The 24,817-nt window shown below is 36.7% G+C and overlaps 1 protein-coding gene across 10 annotated transcripts in view; it reads left to right on the plus strand.

The window, feature by feature from the left end:
• Nucleotides 1–24,817, plus strand: part of LOC135218566 (sodium/potassium/calcium exchanger 2-like) — a 490,480-nt gene that overhangs the window by 204,497 nt on the left and 261,166 nt on the right. Inside the window, exon 1 of one of the 10 annotated variants that reach the window (XM_064254944.1) lies at nucleotides 22,525–23,075. The exons of the other annotated variants lie outside the window; for them this stretch is intronic. The gene's annotated coding sequence lies outside the window, so the exon portion shown is untranslated. Of the gene's footprint in view, nucleotides 1–22,524; nucleotides 23,076–24,817 lie in introns of those variants that run through there. 10 annotated transcript variants of the gene reach the window in all.

The following is a 24,817-nucleotide window of genomic DNA, read 5'->3' on the forward strand; positions in this document are numbered from 1 at the left end:
CTGAAATCAAGTTGATTTATTATTATTATTATTATTATTATTATTATTATTATTTTATTATTATTATTATTATTACTTATAAGATGAAACTTATTCATATGGAACGAGCTTGAATTGAAATTAAAGCTTCCACAGAATATGGCGTTCATTAGAAAGTAAAAGAAAGTACTTTTATGGTCATTGCATCACTTTCATTGACCTTTGAGGTACAAGAGAGAAAACCAGGTAACGAGACAGTTGACCTAAACACGATCTACATCACAAACGCATGCTCTAAAATGATGCAGGTGTGAGGGCATACCTTTCGACCTTTTTGGCATCGGTTTACTGTGATTATAAACGGCCTGTTTAGAATATTGAGGAAAGGAGGGAGGAAAGGGAAGAAAGAGAGCATAAATGAAGGAATGCATATATATGTAATCACGAGAAGATAAAAACGTGATGATCATACGAACGAAGGAAAAGTGAAACAATAGGGATGCTAAGCACTTCCGTCTTATTACCAAGACATGGTCACAGCCAGCGATATATATATATATATATATATATAATATATATATATATATATATATATATATATATATATATATATATATATATATTACACGAGTGCAATAACTTTTGGTTCTTACACATTATCAACATCATCAGCAAGACAATAATCTAGAATGTATGTCAGGGACAAACTAACACAGTCTTCTGCACCATACAGAGACGAAGTTTTCTTATCAAGTTTTATGTATGTTAGTTTTAAAGAAATACTATTAAAGCGAGATTACTTCCCGCTCGACATAGTTTTCCATACGGTCTTATCGAATTTATGGGGAGCGAAATGACGCAACTTTCCTTTTTCTCACGGGCGTTCAATTTAAGAGCAGGCGGTTCGCAAGGGACGAAGAGAGACATTCACACTTACGCAAGGAAGAAAGACTTACGCAAGGAAGAATGACTTCGCAAGGAAGAAAAACTTACGCTAGGAAGAAAGACTTCCTTGTCAAGGAATAAAGACTTACTCAAGGAAGAAAGACTTACGCAAGGAATGCACTTACGCTTCGGGAAAGGATATAACTTTTTCCCACAGCAACTGTTCGAATTAGTGATACAAAAGGTTGGAAGTATATAAAACGGGCATGGCTAAGTCATTTTTTCTTTTAGGGGTGGGGAGGGGGGAAAAACTTTTTTATTTATTTATTGTGGTACTGATAATGTAAATAGTTGCAAGTCTAAATTTGGCAAGTTTAAGTCCCTGTGGGTAATGAAATTGTGTCTTTTTTTTTTTTTTTTTTTTTTTTTTGTTTTTTTTTTTTTTTTTTTTTTATGGCATTAATACTGCAAATAATTGTAAGACCTAAACTGGGCAAAGGAAAGTTTTTTTTTGGGGGGGGCGGGAGGAAAGGCTTTTTTTATTGATTTATTGTTATGATAATAATAATGTAAATAGTTACAAGTTTAAAGTGGAGAAGGCTAAGTCGTTTTTGGGGAATGAAACTTTTTTGTTATGGTATTAATACTATAAATAGTTGCATGATCTAAATTGGGCAAGACAAAATCTTGTTCTATGGGAAATTATAATATCTTTTCCATTTGTTATGATACTGATAATGCAAATAATAGATAGACCTAAATTTGGCAAGCTAAAGTATCTTTTTGAGGAAAGGAACCCATATTAATATCCTAAAACTTTGTGTTTTTTTCGCGTCACGAGTATCGCTACTGTCATAGGGGAACGTGTTACTTAAGATTCAGATTTTCCAAGCACCACTTTCGCTTCCTTTTCGGACTGAATCTTCAGCTGCTTTGTGAAAGGCAAAAAGCCCTTAAAAATGTAAACATAAAAACATTTACTCTCAGTAATGACGCACTTTCAAAAAAATTATTCGTTTTGCGTGGAAAATATTTGAAAAGACCAAAACACGATTTATCTAAACAGCCCAAATAGAATTGATCACCTTATAGTTCGTATTTACTGTCAAAGAATTAAGACTTTTCCATGATATCCACGAAAGCTTCCTGAGTTGTCAATCATCTGTCAAAGTCGTTGCTAAAAACATCGTCCAACATTATTTTTCGAATTTTCGTGTTTTATCTTTCATTTTTAAACAGAATTGGAGATTTTATACATTTCTTCGGCTATGTTGAAGTCGACTCTTGAGTTCTGTACGTTTTAGTATTGACTAATTTCTTAAGTATTTAGAGTATCTGTAAAATTGTCAATTCGACTCTGAGTTCTGTACGTTTTGGTATTGACTAATTTCTGAAGTATTTAGGGTATCTGTAAAATTGTAAATAATACTCCAGCTCGCGAGGTGTCAGACAAGCTTACTCACATTCATTGCCCATTCGACTTGAACATTTAGCATGATCTATCCTCTTAATCCCCGAATTCATTGAAAAGGAAACAAATTGCGCTAAACGACTCTTTGTTGTGACTTGAGCGATTGATGTCGCGAAAGACCGCGAGCATCACACGCAAACATGATTCCGCGTGTGAAGTGATCATCTCCCCCAACCCAGGGATATCTCGGTCATCCAATATTGATAAGAGAGCGTGTCGCTTCATTTCTGAGGGAATGTTGATCGCCCTGCCACTGAATTACATCAAATGCCTCAGTGTGTGCGGCGTTGTCAAATGCTCCCTCTGGAATTCCGTGGTCCTCCGTTAGTCAACAGCGCTCAGGCTCCTGGTCGGTTCGTGTAGACACTGGTTGAAAATGAAACAACATAGGATTCTCTCTCTCTCTCTCTCTCTCTCTCTCTCTCTCTCTCTCTCTCTCTCTGACGTGACGTATTCTTTTTCCTTTTGACAGGTTAGCAAAACCCCAAACTATTATACTCATATGCGAAGAAGATGAATAAAAGAAGAATAGAAATAGGCCCTCTGAGAATTGAAGGGAGATTAACGAATGAAAAAAAAAAGAAAAAAAAGGAAATTTGCAACATACTGGCAGAACGATATAAGAGAGAATTCACCCCTAGAATAGATAATGAAGATAATGATATAGAAGTAAGGGATGAAAATAGTGAATATTTAGCTGACATAGATATTAATGAAGCTGATATTGTGCAGGCTATTAATGAAATTAAAAATGGAGCTGCTGCAGGGCCTGATGGAATTCCTGCTATTTGTTAAAGAAAGTAGTTCATTCTATCGCAAAGCCACTTGCAATATTATTAAGACAAAGTGTAGATAACAGGCAAGAAATATATGATGAGCACAAATTAGCGTATATTACCCCTACTTTCAAAAGTGGATCAAGACTAGAGGCAAGTAATTATAGGCCTGTGAGTCTAACATACATATAATGAAATGTATGAAAGGGTAATGAAGAAAAATATTATGAAACATTTATAAAAAAAATAATTTGTTTAATAAAGGACAAACATGGTTCGTACCCGGAAAAAGTACACAAACCCAACTGTTAGTCCACCGTGAAAACATATTCAAAAATATGAAAAGCGGAATGAAACAGATGTGGTTTATTTAGACTTTGCAAAAGCTTTTGATAAAGTAGACCATAATAGATTAGCGAAAGAAAATTAGAAAACACAACAATCATGGATAAAGTAGGAAGATGGTTAAAAGAATTTTTACACAACAGAGATAGTTATTGCAAACGACGAGAAATCGGATGAAGCCAAGGTAATATCCGGTGTGCCGCAAGGTACGGTGTTAGCTGCAATACTGTTTGTTATTATGATTGAAGACATAGACAATAATGTTAAGGATTCGGTAGTGAGTAGTTTCGCAGATGACACAAGAATAAGTAGAGAAATTACTTGTGATGAAGATAGGAACGCTCTACAAAGAGACCTTAACAAAGTATATGATTGGGCAGAGGTAAATAGGATGGTATTTAACTCTGATAAATTTGAATCAATAAATTATGGAGACAGAGAAAGAAAGCTATATGCATATAAGGGACCTAATAATGAGACCATCACAAATAAGGAAGCAGTTAAAGACCTTGGTGTGATGATGAATAGGAACATGTTATGCAATGATCAAATAGCAAACTCTGTGGCAAAATGTAAAATGCAAAAATGGGAATGTTGTTACGGCACTTCAAACAAGAAAAAGCTGAACACATGATTATGCTTTATAAAACATATGTTCGTAGTCCACTTGAACTATTGCAATATGATATGGTACACTATCAAAAGGATATTACACAAATAGAGAGTACAAAGGTCCTTTACAGCTAGAATAGAAGAAGTTTAAGGACCTAGACTACTGGGAAAGACTACAATTTCCTTAAAATTATATAGTCTGGAAAGGAGAAGAGAACGCTACATGATAATTCAGGCATGGAAACAGATAGCAGGAATAGCAGAAAATATCATGGAACTAAAATATCAGAAAGAGCAAGCAGAGGTAGATTAATAGTGCCCAAAAATATACCGAGGAAAAAATAAGGAAAGCACACAGGACATTAATCCACTACGCACCAGCATCGATATGCAGCGTCTATCAATGCGTTGCCAAGACATCTGAGGAATATATCAGGAGTGAGCGTAGATGTGTTAAGATAAGCTCGACAAAATATCTAAACTGCATCCCAGACCATCCAAGATTGGAAGATGCAAAATATACCGGAAGATGTACTAGCAACTCTCGGTAGACATTAGAGGTGCCTCACACTGAGGACCTGGGGCAACCCGTAACAAGATGTAAGGGTCTGTAAGGTCTGTAAGGTAGCAACAAAGTAGATCGGATTCTCTCTCTCTCTCTCTCTCTCTCTCTCTCTCTCTCTCTGACGTGACGTATTCTTTTTCCTTTTGACAGGTTAGCAACAAAGTAGGATTCTCTCTCTCTCTCTCTCTCTCTCTCTCTCTCTGACGTGACGTATTCTTTTTCCTTTTGACAGGTTAGCAACAAATAGGATCTCTCTCTCTCTCTCTCTCTCTCTCTCTCTCTCTCTCTCTGACATGACGTATTTCTTTTTCCTTTTGACAGGTTAGCAACAAAGTAGGATTCTCTCTCTCTCTCTCTCTCTCTCTCTCTCTCTCTCTCTCTCTCTCTCTCTCTCATCTCTCTGACGTCGTATTCTTTTTCCTTTTGACAGGTTAGCAACAAAGTAGGATTCTCTCTCTCTCTCTCTCTCTCTCTGACGTCACGGATTTCATTGCCTTTTGACTTTTGTTATCCTGGTAACAAAAAAAAGATTCTCTCTCTCTCTCTCTCTCTCTCTCTCTCTCTCTCTCTCTCTCTCTCTGTGACGTCACGGAATTAATATCCTTTGGACTTTCGTTAGCTTAGCAACGGTTATGCCAGGTTTTGGCGTTCGGTAAACACATGGAAACAGCAGTGTCAGCTTTATATTCTATATCAAAAAGTTTAAGCTTAACGAGATTATGGACTGAAAGATCGAATGATTTTTCTCTCACTTTCTCGTGGAAGCTTCGAATTGATGAAAACTCTGTCAGATACGTTTAGAATCACATGCAGCTTTATGTGACTCATAAGCGCTGCCGGTCCTTTTGAGTTAATTAGAGTCAGACATATATATTTTTTTCATTCTCATACTTTTGATTATTATTCGCTCGTAATTGCTGAGATTGACGTCACAGTTGTGACGACACGTTCGTCCAAGCGCCTCAGTGGCGTGGTCGGTATGGTGTTGGCGTACCACCTCGGTGTCCTCGAGTTCGATTCTCGGGCATTCCACTGAGGGGTTAGAGATTTGTGTATTTCTGGTGATAGAAGTTCACTCTCGACTGGTTCCGGAGTCACGTAAAGCCGTGGGTCCCGTTGCTGAATAACCACTGGTTCCATGCGACGTAAAAATACCATACAAACAAACACGTTCGTCCTAAATTGCACCCAAAGTCTTGTGTCCGTGATTCAAGAGAGTTCATTTTCCTTTTGTAAAAATATGTTTTATTTTGTTGCCGCTGTTGTCGTTACCTGACATTGCTTTCATTCCTCATTACTCCTGATTGACAGGTTTTAAAAAAAAATTCAGACTGCTGGATTCTGAAGGAAACGAATAATAAGAAAAAGGGGACATTCAATTTAATGTCAATGTCATACAAAGGGCAAAGGTCATAAAAGTTTGGCATGGCTGAAATATTGTCACAACGATGTACCAGTATGTGGGAGGCCAAGTGTAGAAAAAGTTTACGGTTGGTAAAACAAAAAAAAAAAAAAAAAAATTGAACGAATAAAAAATATAAAAAAGGCGCTAAAAGTTCAAATAAAGGAAGGGCGTTCAGGGTCATATCGAAGGCCAAGGTCACCAAAGTTTGACATGGGTGAAATGCTCTCGTCAGGATATATCTGTACACGACGTTTGCCGAAGTTAATGCTACTCTATCTCTCTCTCTCTCTCTCATATATATATATATATATATATATATATATATATATATATATACACACACGTACACTATGAATATATATATATATATATATATATATATATATATATATATATATATATATATATATATATATATATATAAGAGTCATAGCGTAAACCCGGGAAGCCGCACCATCCCCGGAAAGACACAATACAGTAGATTAATCAGCCTCGAACAACTACAACTATAACTACTCGGCGGGCAGAACTTCGGTTGAGTTACCGCCGAGTTACCCTTATATTCCGCTGTGTATCCGAAAGTCAATGTATTCGGGGCAGTAAGTTACTTGGTAGCGCCTTCCTGTTTCTACAGCTTGTCCAGGTTTTTTTAGCCATGCCCCTAGGATAGGTTAGGTTAGGTTAGGTTAGGTTAGTTCAAAAAAACATTATTGGCGTCATATGGGTGTGGGAAAGATAATGAGATACTTTCTGAAGAAGATTCTATGGTTAGTTTTTAAGATATGGCGTCCCGCTTTTTCCACTGAAGGTCTTGGTACTCAGTTACAGTTCTGGAATATGCCCACAAGAATATTGATGGTATTAAAACATGGCTGTAAAAATCCATACATTAAGACGGTTTCTTTCGCGAACGCAAATGGAAACTGGATTATGATGTATTTTTATCATTTCGCTTTTTTTTTATATAATTAATTAGGGGTGTAATGCCCATGTCCTAAGGCTGTAGATCAGTTTTTCTCAAACTGGGTGCCGTGGCACCCTGGAGTGCCTAGGGGTGCCGAAAGATTGTCAAGAATTTTGTCTTGGCTATGTCATCTCAGTTAACATTTGTTAAGAAAATATTTCGTAGAAGTCTTCATATAATTATTATGTGTGTGTCTACTCTAATAATTGAACATATTATATATATATATATATATATATATATATATACATATATATATAATATAATATATATATATATATATATATATATATATATATATATATGCATATATATGTATATAATACTTCATAGTGTAGATGTACATTTGTTCATATTTACAGTTAAAATGAATGCAATGTTTAAAGAGAGACAATCTCCCAAAATATTAGCTGTCTAGTATTATTCCATTATGCAGAACAGGAATCATTGGTCTGTATCACGTCTGTAGCTTGGCATAGTTTTAGAAGGAAGATAAGGAAAAATTTTATGAGTTAATATGTAAAATGGTTGAGAGAGAGAGAGAGAGAGAGAGAGAGAGAGAGAGAGAGAGAGAGAGAGAGAGAAAGAGTCGTCTTTAGATGCGTCTCAGCATGTTGAAACGGACCTCGATGGCTATTCAGAATGTCATAAAAAGTGCATTCCTGTATTATCTTTAAATCCCACAGGTATACTATTCGGAAAGGCAAGAGATACAATTTGCAATGGCCAGAGGTGATGTGAATAGAAGAAGGGAAAAGACATGAAAGAAATGCATTGGAAATAAAAAAAAATATAAACACTTAAAATCATTAATGATCGATGAAGACAGTATATAGCAGTAAAATGGGAATTTAAAAAAAAAGGCCGAGAATGGAGAATAGGAAGATGGAATTGGAATGGATGAAGGATATTTTGCGGACAGAGAAAAGCTGTGCCTGGAATGGGAGAAAGGAATGTATAGAATAAAAGCGTCATGTTCTAGGTAAAGAATTTGGAATTGCATGAAATATTTAGTGTTTGAAATGGAAAAACAATATTATTTAGAACACAGGCATTTGGAATTGCATAAAATAATTAGTGTATATTTACAGAATGGATTAATGTAGTGTTTTAGAATGGACATGTCAAGTGTTGATATATAATTGATCACCATAATTCTCTTGTTACTGAGGGCAAGAGCAAACACATCCTTTCGTTCCTTTTGCTGTACCTCCGTTCGTATTCTCTCTCTTCCATCTTACTTTCCACCCTCTCCTAACAGTTGATTCATAGCAACTGCGAGGTTGTCCTCTTGTTACACCTTTCAAACCTTTTACTGTCAATTTCCGTTTCAGTGCTGGATGACCTCGTGGCTCCCAGTGCTTGGTCTTTGGCCTAAATTCTGTATTCAATTCAAGAACAAAATCTCTCTCTCTCTCTCTCTCTCTCTCTCTCTCTCTCTCTCTCTCTCTCAATGAGCAAACGAGGATAAAAAGATGATGACGATGATGATAATGATCATCAGAACGTAAGACTTGGAACGTGCGAAGTGTGATCGTAAGAACGTCACGATTAAATAAGAGGCAAATGCTGAAAAGATAAGGAGAACGTAAGATTTTGAACTTACGTAGTGGGAACGTTAAGAGGCGAGCCTAAAATACTCAGGAGAACGTAAGACCCGGAACGTTCGTGGTGGGAACGTAAGAACGTCATGATCAGATCGATTCGATGCTAAAATAATGATAAATACGTAAGACTTGGAACATGGAGGGAACGTAAGAACGACATAGGAGGCAAATGTCGGAATAACGATGAGAACGTAAGATTCGGAACGTAGTGGGAAAGTAGGAACTTTATTACGATTAAATAAAGTCGATGCTGAAATAGAATGCCGAGTGCAGTATTTCTTGGAACTAAGATTCACGACCAATCAGGGTGGAAAGAGAGAGAGAGAGAGAGAGAGAGAGAGAGGAGGACATTTATCGTGATTGAAGGAAATCTTTGAATTATGTGAGCCGCGAGGGAAGGAGAAGAAGAAGAAGTCATAGATATGGACAAACGCATAATCAATCACAAGTCTGAATGGCCCCCAGAAAAAAAAAAGGCCAGTCTTCAAGAAGGGTGCAAGTGCCGTGTTCTCACTATGGATCGATGAGCCTTATTGTCCACCAACAGTAGTAGAGCAGCTGCTGCTGCTGTCCTTCTATGAGTGGCAGCCAAGGATGGATGGCTGAGGGAATGTGAATCTTCAAGTTCCAGGGTTAAGTTTCAGAGGAAAAAGAAGGAATGAGAGAACTATGATGTGTCAATCAGGTTTCAGGGAAAAAGCAAGGAGTGAAGGAACCAAAATGAGGGTCAGTTAAATTTCAGAGCAAAATAGAAGGGATAATAAGAGAACTTTTATGTGTCAGTTATATTTCAGGGCAAAAAAAAGGAGTGAAAGGAGTACAGTATGTGTCAGTTGATTACGTTTCTATTTGTGACAATTTGTTCAGAAACATTAGGTTAATTTCGTGCTATAATTTCCACCCAAAATATCCCCTTTATTATTATTATTATTATTATTATTATTATTATTATTATTATTATTATTATTATTATTATTATTATGCTACTATTTACCTGCATTTTTAGCGGAGGGTTTTACTTTTAAAACGAGTGATTATAATGAATTTCATTAGTTGAAAATTGAACGATCTTCCTAAAAATGTAAGGTCTGTTTCAACACTTTTATTGAATAGTCTTTTTTTTCTTTCGTTCTTTTTTTTTTTTTTTTTTTTTTTTTTTTTTTTTTTTTTTTTTTTTTTTTTTTTTTTTTTTTATTTTTTTTTTTTTTTTTTTTTTTAGATCATATGGCACACTTGATAACTGGAAATACGATAAATTTATTGAAGAAAGTTGGGCTAAGGTGATTTTGAAAAGTTTCATCCAACCCTGAAAGCGTGATGAACCCTCACATAGTGAGTCAAGCAAATTGTGGCTTCTTTCTCCACCAATATTGAAAGGAAGATTCACGTATTCTGCACTTGTATACCACCATCAAACAGGTCTACGGTGCAACCAGAAATGCCCAATTTGCATTTGGTTATATTTCGCGATACCGCACTTGCAATGAATTCCTGATTACTCACTGTATGATAAACTTAACCTAGCAGCTTAGGGATCGCGATAAATGAAAGGAAATGTTAGGTCGTGAGATGGAAATAGAAGTGGAATGCTCAAAATGAAATAAGATCAGGGTTAAATGAAATATTACGAGACATCTTTTCAAAACATGATGTATTGACATTGATTGATTATAAATCAAAAGTTATGACTGACTTTCCATTTTGCATAAAAGGGTTTGTTTGTATGGTGCTTTTACGTTGCATGGAACCAGTGGTTATTCAGTTTGCATAAAAGGGGAAAAATATATCTATCCTAAATTATTTTAATGCTAATTTCCTTACTCTTTGGCTCAGTAATAAATTTTATAAGGAAACCAGTAAGCTACCGAGGTAAACCTCTTGAAATGTAACCATATCGAAAGGCATTTACCACGAAAAAGCACATTCAGTTTCGATGACAACGTTACTACAAAGAAACATGGGAGATCTCTCGGCATAACTACACGATTCTCATTCCTACTAGGTATCCCCCAGTCTGAATACGAACGAGGGGTACGGGGTACCCGGGACTGGGGATACCAGGGGCATTATTTCACCCGTCCCCTGTTGGTTGCCTGATTTAAATGTCTGTTCTTTATTTTTTTTATCGTATGTAATACTCGGTCACAAGGGTGCAGCCCCTTCATTCTCTCGAGTGATATCGGATATTCATTACACCCCAACGCTGTGTCACATCATTGGACATGAAATCTTTATTCACATTACTTTTTTTGGGAGGGTGTGGGTAGGGGGAGGGGGGGGGGGGGGAAGAAGGGGGGGGGGGGGGGGGGGGGAAGTGGGCGGGCGGGTGCCATTAATTCGAATATTTCCCCAAACCAAACCCCCATCGTAGCTGTTGACAGCGGTGTATATACATTCATTCCGTAAAAGTGATTTTAATTAAATTTTTTTTTTTTGGGGGGGAGCGAATTTATGGGGATGTAATGACATTTTCATGTTGGCTCATTTCCTTTTCCAGATGCAGTTCGGATAGAATGATATGATATATTGAAAGACAGTAATGCATTCTGCCACTTTGATATGCACTCTCATCTTTCACTCTTTCTCAGCCTAATCAGTACGACAACTTTCCACAGTCATTCTTGATCGTATATTCATTCATTCTTCTAAAAAAAAAAGCATTACTATATAATGCCCTTCATTCTGTCCGTATCCAGAGAAAACCACACAGCTTTCCAGCCTTCTAAAAATTGAACCGTCAGTTAGGCATTAGTTACAATACATTATTCCAAGGGAATCATATGTCATCGTTGCGTATAATCTTCAATGGCGTAACTACGTAATCCATTATTGCTTATTTTGCCTTAAAGGGCGAAAGCAAATTACAGCATGTAAGGCTAGCACCCACACAAAAAATTGCGTATAAATCTTCTTATAATCATTTAATACCCCACGTCCATTTCCAGACCATTTCCAGACCATGTTGGGAATGATTTATGCTCTCTTGTTACCAGTCGTAAGATTTAGTAAGCAGCAAAGGGTGTTCACCCACGATTTAGCCTCTGGGCGTGCAAATGAATGTGTTAGCGATTGTTATCATGATTTTTTTCCCGTAGCCACCCTTGTTGAGGGAAATGTTATATTTAGGTAAATTATATATATATATATATATATATATATATATATATATATATATATATATATATACATACATACATACATACTGTAACTTGATAAATGACTTTCGTGTGAGTGTTATATATTATATAATATATATATATGTATGTATGTATAATGTGTGTAGATATGTATCTACATGAAAAGTTATTATTTAGCATCAATCAATAATATATTATCAATACAAAAAATAATGATGTTCCTTGAAAAGGCTCCGCAGACTCTTATCAAACCATTTGTGAATTCTTCCTGAATTCATTTACATTTGTCAATTAAGGTCATTGTGAAACAAAGATAGAATCTTGTATTTCTGCTATTCTGATACCATTAACGTCATAGGGATATAAATCTTCAATCACTAAAACAAAAACAATCGTTAGGCAGACACAGATGACCTTCAGTGTCAGTCACTAATGGCTCAATTATTGACGAAAGTAATCAATGGTAGTACTGTGACGTGATTCTAGTCATCTTGATGAATTGATTATGATTTTTTTTTTACTGAGGAATCTGGTCATTCCGCCTTACTCTAAATAAATCACTTATGTAGCTGGTACAAAGTTAGTCCGTATTTAGGCAAGAAACGTTTCTTATAGCTGAACAAACACGAAATTAATGAAAATAGAAATAGCGGAATATAAAAGTACGATGACGTTTGTACTACTTGTACCACGATGGCCCCGTTACTTCTGTGGCGCTGGTAAAAAAAGTTGAAGAAAGCACAAGAGCAAGGGTATCAATTCTCTCTCTCTCTCTCTCTCTCTCTCTCTCTCTCTCTCTCTCTCTCTCTCTCTCTGAGGTGAAGTAAGTGCAAGAGGAAGGGTGGTAATTCTCTCTCTCTCTCTCTCTCTCTCTCTCTCTCTCTGAGGCGAAGTAAGTGCAAAAGGAAGGGTGGTAACTCTCTCTCTCTCTCTCTCTCTCTCTCTCTCTCTCTCTCTCTCTCGTCTCCTCGTCGGAGATAAAGTAAGTGCAAGAAGAAGTTTCTTTCTCTTTCTGAGGTGAAGTAAGTGCAAGAAGAAGGACGATCTCTCTCTCTCCTCTCTCTCTCTCTCTCTCTCTCTCTCTCTCTCCAAATAAAACCACAAGCGTTGCTCTCGGTGGCTGACTTATTGCCTGCCACCTTCTCTCCCATAGGCACATAAATCAAGAAGTCGTCCTAACTCAGTTACTTCAGCCTCACCTTTTCTATCACTCCAGCGTTTGAATTCCTCATATTCCGCGGCTTGAGAGTCCTTCAGTTTCTCTGTGTCGGGAAGTGTGCCTTTCTCTCTTCTAGGAGAGTCGGAAGGATTTTATTCCCCTTCAATGTAGCAGAGATATATTCGTATCTCAGCGATTGAATTTCTTTGAGAGATATATAAAAAAGGATTATTTTTGTTCCGTCTCGCTGTTCGTCTCCAACTTTAGAATTTTCGTATTTTTCATTTCTAACCTGTATCTATCTTTCAGTATGAATATTAGGCCTTTCAAGATGAATTTCAAATTATATAGGGTTGTTGAGCTTTGTCCTTGTTGTAATATGCCTAATGATTGTTCTTTGAATGTTTTTCATTGCAATAACACAAAGAAATGACATCCATTCATTCATTCATTCAGAGTTCATTCAGAGTTCGTGTGTTTTCCCCCTGTTGCTCAAATCCACAGTGCTGCGCAGTAATAGTAACTATAATTACCTCAATCTTCGTATACGCAGTGGACTTCCTTCTAAGGCAAACCAGTGAATGAAAATGCTGATCTCCGGGTCGTTTGATTTTATTGTTCCTTCCTCCAACTGGTGTTCCTCTCCTGAAACGCCCTGGTTGGCTGGATAGATTCCAATGGCCGACATTAGCTTTCTTATTTCCTTAGCCATTCATGTGATGGAGCCTGCGCTGGAACAGGTTGGTTTGGATTGCACCAGCTCGTTTTCTTGAACTTCCTTCATTACTGAAGACGGCTTTCAAAAGATTGCATGTTGCCGGTGGAGTCGAGCACTAGTCCCTTCCTTGACTGCTTTCCAACTTATTTGTAAAATAGATGCTTGATGTACATTGTGTCTACGGTAAATGTGATCGACATTTAATTACGTATCTCTTCTTTTTCTGGGCATTGCCTCTCTTTTCACATTGCTGCATATAGAGTCAACTATAAACCAGTCTCCAAACACAAAAGTAGAAAATAGCCTTTAAATATATTTTATCATGTTTAAGCATTACCTGTATTGAGCCTCTAATGAGTGGCGATCCTCACCTGAACCGCTGTCAGCGAGGTGGGATTTCACTATTCTCATCCCAGCGAAAGCTCAGATCTCGGCCTCCGACAAAAATCTGGTATTGAAATGTGCAGGTGAAGTCGACCTAGAGAGAATTAATCAGTTGTCTAATTTATTGCGGCCTGCGACTGCCGGATTCGTCCGGTTTGGTAGCTCTGGTGGGAAATTAGAATCATTTTGCGGGTCAGATTTATTGACAGACAAGAATGACAGGCGTTTCCATTTTTCGTAGCCTTTCCAACGGCTAAGATGGACTGTGTGAGGTATCGGTGAAACGTATGAATGAATGAGTATAAATTTTCCGGCGTCATAAATGTACTGTTAGAGAGCGTGAAACTTCAAGATGACGCTTTGTTCTTGAATTGATATTAAAATAAGTTTTGTGTGCACTTCTCCCACGCCACATGACCTTCTCGCGTTTGTCAAAAAACCAACATTTCCATTTTTTTCCATTTCTCCATAATTTTGTGGTCGATTTCTTAAGCTGTGTGTTGTATTCCCTGCAGTGTTTGTGAAGAAGCAACCTACATTTCCACTGAACAGCGTTAGGATTTTCTCTTCCCAGTCCGGGAAACCAAAACAAAACAGCAAATCTAGATGTTGTAGTGACTGATAACTTATTCTCACTTACGGTCTGGAAAAATCCTGTCGTAAGATTCACGTGGATATGTCTCTGTAAAATGATCATTTATTGAACGACAGGACAGATCTACCTAGAACTATTTTCGCTTTCTTTCAAGAAGCCGATTCGAGGCGACATTCTATACTCTGTTTTTTTTTTCATCTGTCCATCTGCCTGTGGTGTTTTTGTATGGTAACACTGCGTCCCGGGCTTTAGATAGTTACGCTATTTGTAAGTTTTAGGTAAATAAAAGGATATCTGGGTGTACATTTGCAACTGAAAAGTGTTTTAATAATTTACTGTATGCGAATTACACCTTTAATATTCGAAATAGGATATTATTATAATCGTTGAATGTAAGCTGAATGTAACTATCTAAAGCCCGGGACGCAGTGTTACCATACAAAAACACCACAGGCGGATGGACAGATGAAAAAAAACAGAGAATAGGCATGAATGAGTACGTATTGTACCATAGGAAAGCGTGAGATATTCCCGCTTTGTCACGCCCGACGCGCTAAGTCGCCCACATGAAGGCAATCTCCTAAATGCCCTTTGTAGGGACTGTTTCTATCGCGCCGCCGAAATGCTTATTTTATGTCCCATTGAAGAGGCGGAATATTGCTTCCTTTAGGGTTAGGCCTCTCTCCCTACACACATACACACACACATACGCACAGCCTCTTATCCTTCTTCAGCCCTTCGGTGTATAAGACATTTAGTTGCCCGTCACGTCGGACCTTTGCACAAAAAAAAAAAAAAAAAAAAAAAAAAAAAACAATGCCAGGCAAGATTGAGGTTATTTTTAGCCCATTTCGGTTCCCTGACGTAGAAAGCAGTTTCTTCGGGCACGATCAGCCAGAGGTACTACTCAGAAATTGGCAATCGGTTTCTCTCTCTCTCTCTCTCTCTCTCTCTCTCTCTCTCTCTCTCTCTCTCTCTCTCTTCCGTTTTGTGGATGCTCTGATCTTGCTTGCACGAAGAGGCAAATACTATTATAACTTCAAGTATACAACAGTAGAAGAAATACATTGGCCTCAAAATGTATATATTAATTTCTCCATTCTCTTCGCGTGTTGTGGTTTAGTGACATATATATATATATATATATATATATATATATATATATATATATATCTATTACACACACACATATATATAGATATATATATATATATATATATATATATATATATATATATATATATATATAAAGGTCATGCCACGGAGGAAAATGAAAACACGAGGCATTACCTTTATTTATCCATAGTATCACGTTTTATACATTTCGTGATAAAGTTATTCATATATATATATATATATATATATATATATATATATATATATATATGTGCGTGTGTGTATGAGTGTGTGTGTGTTGTACACATATACACATACAAATACAAACCAGAGGTTAACAAAAGGATAAATAATTCCTCAGGAGTGTGTGTATGCATCTTTGTGACATCAGAACATGCAGAGGTGAATGAACCTACCTGATATTAATGATGACAGTAAGTTCCAGAAGTGAAGCGACAAATCTCAGAATTGGTTGTAAGTACTTCTTTAGAAACTCGTGGGATTGCCAGTTAGTATATCTTATTCCAATTATTGTCATCCTATTTATTTGATAATACATATCAGTGATTAAGTGTATAAGCGCAGAAACTATTTCCCAGTGAATGATCAATGTTAGTCCAATAATTGTTTATTGAAAGAAAAGAAAAAAAAAAAGAATTTCCCCAAGGAAACATCTGCGGTTCTCAGAGTGTGATATCAAGTGTTCACCATAGAGTGGCAGCAAGAACCGTGTGCATAAGCGTTGGCCTAATATTTGTAAATTAACTTTCTACTTTTATAGCGGTATATCGAAAGTTATTATGATTTCTTTTGATAAAGCAAAGAAAAGTTTAGCATCTGATTAATTGAAATACAAATAAGACACAAGTTGGTGTAAAAAAAAAAAACTAAATCCAATTTATATGCGCGTTTAGCATTGGTTACATGGTATGGCCTATTTCAAGAATCAAGGAAATATATTTTCCAGCTTGTTAGTTAATAATGTCATCAAATTTCTCAATTGTGCAAATTTTTGCATGTGGAATTGCGTTTTAGGGTCGCACCAAACTAGTATTTTCGTAGGTTTTCACACTTTTTTTTCAGTGCATAAGAGAGACTATTCTTGTCCATACGATCCGGAGTGTGAAAGTATGCTTGGCTAGCCTTATTTAATTCGAGTATCTCTCTGTTATCTCTCCTCTCTTCTCTCTCCTCTCTCTCCTCTCCTCTCTTCTCTCTCTCCTCTCTCTCATCTCTCTCTCTCAGGGAACCCTTTTATCTAGTCAGGAATAACCAGAGGTCTGTTGTAAGAATCGAGCACTAGGCCTATTGGTCATGCTCGGGTGCTTCTTTATATATATATATATATATATATATATATATATAATATATATAATATATATCTATACCCAAAAAACTCGTAAATTTCTGTTATACAATAATGCTTGACTGGATCGAACTAATTACTGGTTGTCCGTGGAAATATGAATTCGGGTGATATCACTCCTTTATGATACGCCCACTTACGCAAATTCAGTCTTAAATTTCACGGTTGGGATATGATTCGAAGATTTGATGTAAAAGGTTGAAGTTAAAAAGGTGGAGTTAGTATTGTTGGTAGAGGTAGAGGTAGAGGGGGGGAGGGGTGGTTGTGGTCTGTCGTCTCCCTACTTAACCAGGTGGTGATTTTACGGGTGTTCTGGTTGCTTGCGACCGTCTTTTTTATTTTTTTTATATAGCGAGTCTGTTTCCCAGGTGCAAGGATAGGTCCTGGTGTCGGTCCTGAAGGTTCTATCTTTGCCTAAATAACACACAGTGGCCCTGCATTGTAAGCCTTGCAATGCCTGGAACTAGGCCTAGTCAACTGAAGGTAGCAGCAGCAGTTAGAGCCTTTCTCGAAGATGGTGTTTTATGCTCGGTCCTAGAAGCTAGAAACAGAACTACCAACCACACCCAACTTCTCTATTGAATCTAGGTGCATTCATGGTTGATTATGTTTAATGTCGCAAAGATTTTCCCTTTACATTCTATTGATACTTACATGGTTTAATGCATCTTCGCTAAACTAATTGATAATACACTATGATATTAAATATTTGTTTCCACATTGCTCGAAATATACATTGGTAATGTTGGTAATCCTGTGTTGAACCGGAATTTCAAATTGTTTCGTGTCTATGGTTTGAAGTAATTACTATACTTTAAAATAATTACTATTAGCGTAATTTTTTCTTATGATTGTTATAAATATCATAGATTTGATATTTGTGCATCATATGTTAGCTTTATTTTGCGTGATAGAGCTTTCCCTGTAAAAAGAAAATAAGTTTTTCAGCTACGAGTTGTAGTTGCCAGTTAGTGAATTTCGAACGAAATTCTCTGAAATTTGTCGCTTCACTTCTGGAACTTACTGTACAAGAGCGTAATTGACGCCAGTCTCCCTGACAGCCAGATACGATCTTTCCGTTGACTTCAGAATATGTAATATGTCAGGCCAGCGATTTTTAGGTGATGGCAGCATTTTGGATAGTTCCTCTTTTTCTTCTTCCATTCTTGTTTGGTAGGATTTCTGTTATTATGAAAAGCCAGATTCATGTTCTTAACCCCTTCTCTTTAGATTTTGTAGTTGTTGACATTCGAATTCACATTCTTCTTATTTTACGAAAGCCATTTACAAAGAATGTCTTATTAAACTCCATACCACCATTACTAGCCTATTGCTATGAGTAATGAAACAGTTTTCTAACTACCCTGCTGGTATGTGCTGGTATGTTGCTTTTAAGACGAAACTCTTATATAGATTTGCCTGTTTTCTGAAACCGTTTATAAAAGTACATAATGAACATCAGAATGTTTTCATTCAGTTTTAGTGCATTCTGAGCAAATAAACCAGTATTCCTTTCATACACACGACAGCTAAATAGCTAAATACATTTATCTCTCGAGGGTCTCAGATTTAAACCAACATCTTTACTATTATAAAAAAAAAAAACGTGAGAACCTTCCTGACTTTTTAAGCAAGTATCCTGATCTTCTTCATAAACGGGAAAACGACAGACAGATGTATGATTATATGTGTGTATAATATGTATGTATATATACTATGTATATCTATATATATATGCATATATATACACTATGTATATGGCTATATATGTGTGTATATATGTATATTTATATATATATATATATATGATTTATTATATATATATATATATATATATATATATGTATGTATGTATATATTTATATATACTATGTATATGGCTATATGTATATATATATATATATATATATATATATATATATATATGATAAAATAGATTTATATAAAAGGATGAAAGAACAGACCTACAATCTGAAACGCGTTTCAATATTGGAGTGTAACTCTCGCGACAGATGGCGCTGGCACATTTTCACACAAATTTTATGGGCCAAAAATAGCGGGACAAAAGAGAAAACGGTCACACGGCTCTCTAGTCGACAGTGTTTGTAGCTTGTGTATTATTATTATTATTATTATTATTATTATTATTATTATTATTATTATTATTATTATTATTATTATTATTATTATTTTGAAGAAGATTCTTTGAGACAAACTTGGTTGAAGGGAATGACACTTTGTAAACCTTTAGCTCAATTATTATTATTATTATTATATTATTATTATTATTATTATTATTATTATTATTGAAAAAGAAACCCACAAAATCACTGTGTATAACGTGTTTACTTCTAAGTAGTTACATTTTGTGGGTTTGTTTTTCAATCTTCAGAAGAAAACTGAAAGAAGTTTTTGTTTGGTTCATTATTATATTATTATTATTATTATTATTATTATTATTATTATTATTATTATTATTATTATTATTATTATTGTTGTTGTTATTTATTTGTGATATTGTTCTTGCATATCAAGAGGCTTCCCCAGAATTCGGTTGAAAAGAAAAAAGGCGAATATTAGGAATATAGAAATGGAGCGAATAAAATAGAATGTTCTGGAAATGATTTTAATCCATTATAATGAATAAGAATATATAACGTTAGCTGTGAAATTGATTTTAATTATTTGAGCAGAGACATAAAATAGAGAAGGAAATGCATTTGCACGCACACAGATATATGTAAATATATTCTTACATATATATATAAATATATAAATAATGATATGCATATATATATATATATACATATATATATATAAAAATATATATATATATATTTATTTATATAAATAAATATTATATACATACATATATATATATATATACATACATCATATATATACTTACATATATATATATATATATATATATATATATATATATATATATATAGATAGATAGATAGATATATATATATATACACATACATACATATATACATATATTTATTTGTGCGTGTATGTTATTCTTTAAATAACAAAACTGCCTAAACGTAATTCACTTTGGCGGCGTATTCTGGCCCGAAAGAAAATATTTCAGAAATTACTTTTAGCGGAGAGAGAAACGAAAAATCCTGCCAAATTAGAATTGCAATCCTTACACATATATATATCAGAGCAAGATAAAGGGAAAGATTTTTTTTTTCCATTTAACTCTTAATCCCCGGGATACGATCCGTAATGGGAACTTGATAGATCCACGTAAAGCCAGAGCTTATTAAATAAAAAAAAGGAGAGAGATGTATTTATTTTTACCCGGGAACCGTTCATCAGAAATATATTTGGGATTGATTGAGTGGTTTATTTCTAGGACGCACTGGCGTCCGCCGATCAGCAGAAAAATAGATATATTTATTTGTGTTTTTTTTTTTCATATATATATTTAAACACAAAGCCAACAGAGTTATAGTAAATTTACAGCAACCGTGCATTTGATGTTTAGGCCAGTCCCTTACGACGCTCTTGATTGGCTGTCGATAAGCCAATCACAGGGCTGAAAAGTCTCTCGAGAGAGTTCACATGGGCAGGATGTATGTTCCACCTCTCCTGAAAGACGGATCCCTCAGGAGGTGGAACATAGAACCTACCCATGTGAGCTCTCTCGAGAGAATGAGAGTTTCCAGCCTTGTGATTGGCTTATCAACAGCCAATCAGGAGCGTCGTAAGGGACGGGCCTAGACATCAAATGCACGGTTGATGTGAATCTACTATAGCAATCCTACTAAGACTCTATTTATGTTTTTACAGTCTTGATACACAAGTCTGATTGCTGACGTATAATTTGTATAAATTAGATGAATTAATACATAAAAAGGGCAAATAAAACCACTGACAAAAAGTAGGAAATGGAAATAAATGAACAGACATAGTAAAAAGTAACCGAATATAAGAAAGATTACGGCGACAAAAATGATTACGAAAGAGACGCATCTGCTCTTGTCCAACTTCTACAGATTACTGAAGCAGACGGAAGCTCATAAATAGCTTAAAAATTTGATAATCCATCTCGCCCGGGAAGGGCGGGGCGGGGTTGTGTTGGGGGGGGAGACTGAAGGAAGGAGTTGGGGAAGGGGGGAATGGAGTAGGGGAGGAGATGGTTGGATTTGCCGTGAAAACAGTTCTATTTTTGACCTGATTCATTTGGCGTAGATGATCCTCGGGAGTTTTAAGAAAATGCACCCCCCCCCCCCTCTCTCTCTCTCTCTCTCTCTCTCTCCTAGTGAACCTTATCAGAGCTCTTCTTCCAAATTAGTTTTTTTTTCTTTTTGTTTTTGTTTCCACGTGAAATACACAGAGTAGAAACTACTGCAGATTCAGGCTCTCTGGGATATACGCTTATCAAAGATACCGCCCGAATTTCTAAAGCTATCTTCTAGAATGGAGGAGCTGATGTACTCTTAATAATGATGATCATATTTCATAATGCGAGCATTCGAGCGCATGCCTTCAGCCGTCGCCATCAAGGTCATGACAGAGTCCCTTCTGTATTTATATTCGAGAATAGAAACACCTTTTCTATATCTTCCATACCTTCTATGCGACGGTCTTAGATCAAAAGAAGCGTGTGGGAGGCAATTCTTGACTCCCAGGGTACGTCATCAGTTCTCAAACAATATTCGCAGAATCATAGACTGGCTCTTCTTTGTCAATTCTCTATTACGTATTTCGTCACTTCATCCAGTAGGATCATTCCATTCCAGTCCTTGACACGAAATTTACGGTTCATTTCGTTAGTTAGGAAATTTCCCGCAGGTAATGACACACAACGACGGTGATACAGATTTGCCCAAATGGCTACAGATTACCTTTGCATTAATGCAGTAGTGGTGATTATGTCACGATCGATAAAGCCAGGGAGGGAGAGCTGTTCGCTACGAGAAGAGAGATCTGAAAGGAGGTATGAGAGTTCTCCACGTGAAGGAATCAAAGGGGTACGGTGGTGGAAGGAGAAAATGAAACGAAAAAGAAGAATAAAAGTGGATAAAAGTAGGTGTAGTAAGGTGAAGGTCTCGTATGAGAAGCAGATAAAAAGGAGGTATGAGAATTCCCATTCAGGAATCGAAGGAAAAATCCGTAGAATGAAAGTAGAATTAGCGAATAAAAAGTAGATGTAGGAGAACGTACCAAACCCAGCAGCAGCAGCAGCGCTTTACAGACCGTAGCTAGCTAGCTAGATAGCTAGTAGTAGCTAGCTAGTAGTAGCTAGTAGTAGCTAGTGTCAGCTCCGTCGTGTTGGTGGTGGCGGTCTCCTCAGGGCCTGGAAGGCTTAAAGTCAATAATTGATCAAAATAGTGACTTGTGCAAAGCCCCTCCAGTATCTCGCTCTCTCTCTCTCGCCCTCTCTCTCTCTTTCTCTCTCTCTCAGTTGCTTCTATTCCACCGACGCGGCTGCTGCTGCCGTTTCTCCTCGTCCTCCTCCTCCTCGTCGTCGTCGCTGTGGTAGTCGATCGGTCGAGCGGCCCCATTTCGAGTCTGGCTCTGGGATATGCACGCCAGTTGGCCTCGTTGCTGTGAATCGAACCTCGTACTCGTCCTCGAATCCCTTCGATAAAACACAGTTCTTTAGAAGTTCCTCCGGGTGAAGTAACAGCGTCTTCTACTTCTTCTTCTTCTATTTGTCCACTACAATATTCCGATTCATCGTGCTTTGTGTTTTAGTGACACGGGGAAATCATCCTGATCCACTGCCATAACAAAAGAGAGTCGATACTTCTCCGCCGAGTGAGACGATAAAACGAGAGAGAGAGAGAAGAGAGAGAGAGAGAGAGAGAGAGAAATCTCTGCGGAAAACTGGAGATGTGGTTTTGCTATGCGTAAGGTCGCCCTCGACGCGTATGACAGTAGAAGTGTTGGCATTCGCAAGTAGTCCGTTGTGTGACAGAGACTGAAACGAGAGACAAAGGAAGCAATGCTCTGCAATCCCAGTACCAGGTAAATGTTGGTCGCCTTTTTTGATATGATGATTCGTCTTACAATCCAAGTGATACTTAAGTGATACTGCAGACCGTAGGTGATTCATTTTTTTTTAAAGGACAGACATTTCATTTTTTTTTTCTTTCAAATGGACTTATTATCGTTATACTGCATTCGCCCTTTTCATAAGGGCCATACAGTCGGGTTTGAAATAACTGTTTGTGTAGAGTTTTTATAGGCTGAATATATCACTTTTTTATTTACTGTGGGCCATGTTTTTGGGTCTGACTTACGTTAGGTAAAGCTTGCGTCATGAATTAATGGTGCGAAATCGTAGTTTTCAAATAAAGAAAAGACGCATAAGAATCATATATATATATATATATATATATATATATATATTATATATATATATATATATATATATATATATATATATATATGTGTGTGTGTGTGTGTGTGTGTGTGTGTGTGTGTGTGTGTGTGACTCACACCAAGATCGAACCCAAGTCATTCATTCGAAAGGCAAGGGCGGTGTCAATTGAATGACCTTGGTTCGATCCCGATGGGAGTCTGAAATACATTTCTGTTCCACGCGTGATTATAATATATATATATATATATATATATATATATATATATATATATTCGTTAAAAGCAATTGCTTTAGTGGCATCAATAAGTTTCTTGCAGGTATCTTCATACCGACGAAGTTTTTTCCGATTCTCGTTCGGCTTACTAGTAATGAAGAACAGCACCGCTCCGGGGGGACCGAAGGAGATGTGCACGAATGTAGTTTACAAATTTACTTGTCCAGAGGAGGTGTGTAAACCTCACAGCCAAAACTACATCGGGCACACTACAACGACCCTTCGGAGACGTCTGCTGGCTCATAGAAATCAAGGGGCCATCCATCAACATTACATAGATGTTCACGACAGGAAGCCATCTCTACAAGAGCTCATAGAAGGCACCCAGGTCGTACACAGAGAAGACAACTACGGTCGCCTCTTAATAACGGAAGCAGTGAGCATCGCTATTCAGAAGCCGACCTTGAACGTCCAACAAGAATCGGACCATATACTCCCCTCCAGCAGGAGAAGGAATACCCAAGCCAACAGGGACCAGACAGCGCGCCCCAATCCACCGAGAACATCGCGACCCCTTGGAGGCATGAGAAGACCCAGCGTCAGCGAAAGTCAAGTAACATCCTTACTCAGGTCGCTGAGACCCCCCCCGCCCAACACCGAATCAGCAACCGTTAACCAACGTAGACCATTTTGGACATACACACACACACACACACACACACACTCAAATTTAAATCATACACATTTATGTATAAACAGAAATTATCTCTTGTACCTTTATGCATGCTATAAAATATATACATATATTTGTACTCCCGTATTTAGATTTCTATATTCATTTTCATTCCTGTATGTAATTTTGTAATTTTTATCTAAAACCAACATGTAACATATTAAATTTTAAAAAACATACATTAAGGAAAACTCCTAGCACATGGCATTGTATTTTGATATTTATTTAACCACTGTTTAAACTTTCACTCTTATTGTCGCAGTACATATGTCCTTATATTCTTTGTAACTAAAACAACGCCCTTAAGCTGTTAATCCCTAGACTAACCAGTACCCATACCTCGAGGTCATACCTCCCACACGATGAGATAAATAGGCCGAAAGGTCAGATTGTAAGTCAGTAGTCGCTTGATAATGCCATAAGGCGAAACAGCTGTC

Source organism: Macrobrachium nipponense, chromosome 9 (assembly GCF_015104395.2).
Source record: "Macrobrachium nipponense isolate FS-2020 chromosome 9, ASM1510439v2, whole genome shotgun sequence".
In the NCBI taxonomy this organism is placed as follows: Eukaryota; Metazoa; Arthropoda; class Malacostraca; order Decapoda; family Palaemonidae; genus Macrobrachium; species Macrobrachium nipponense.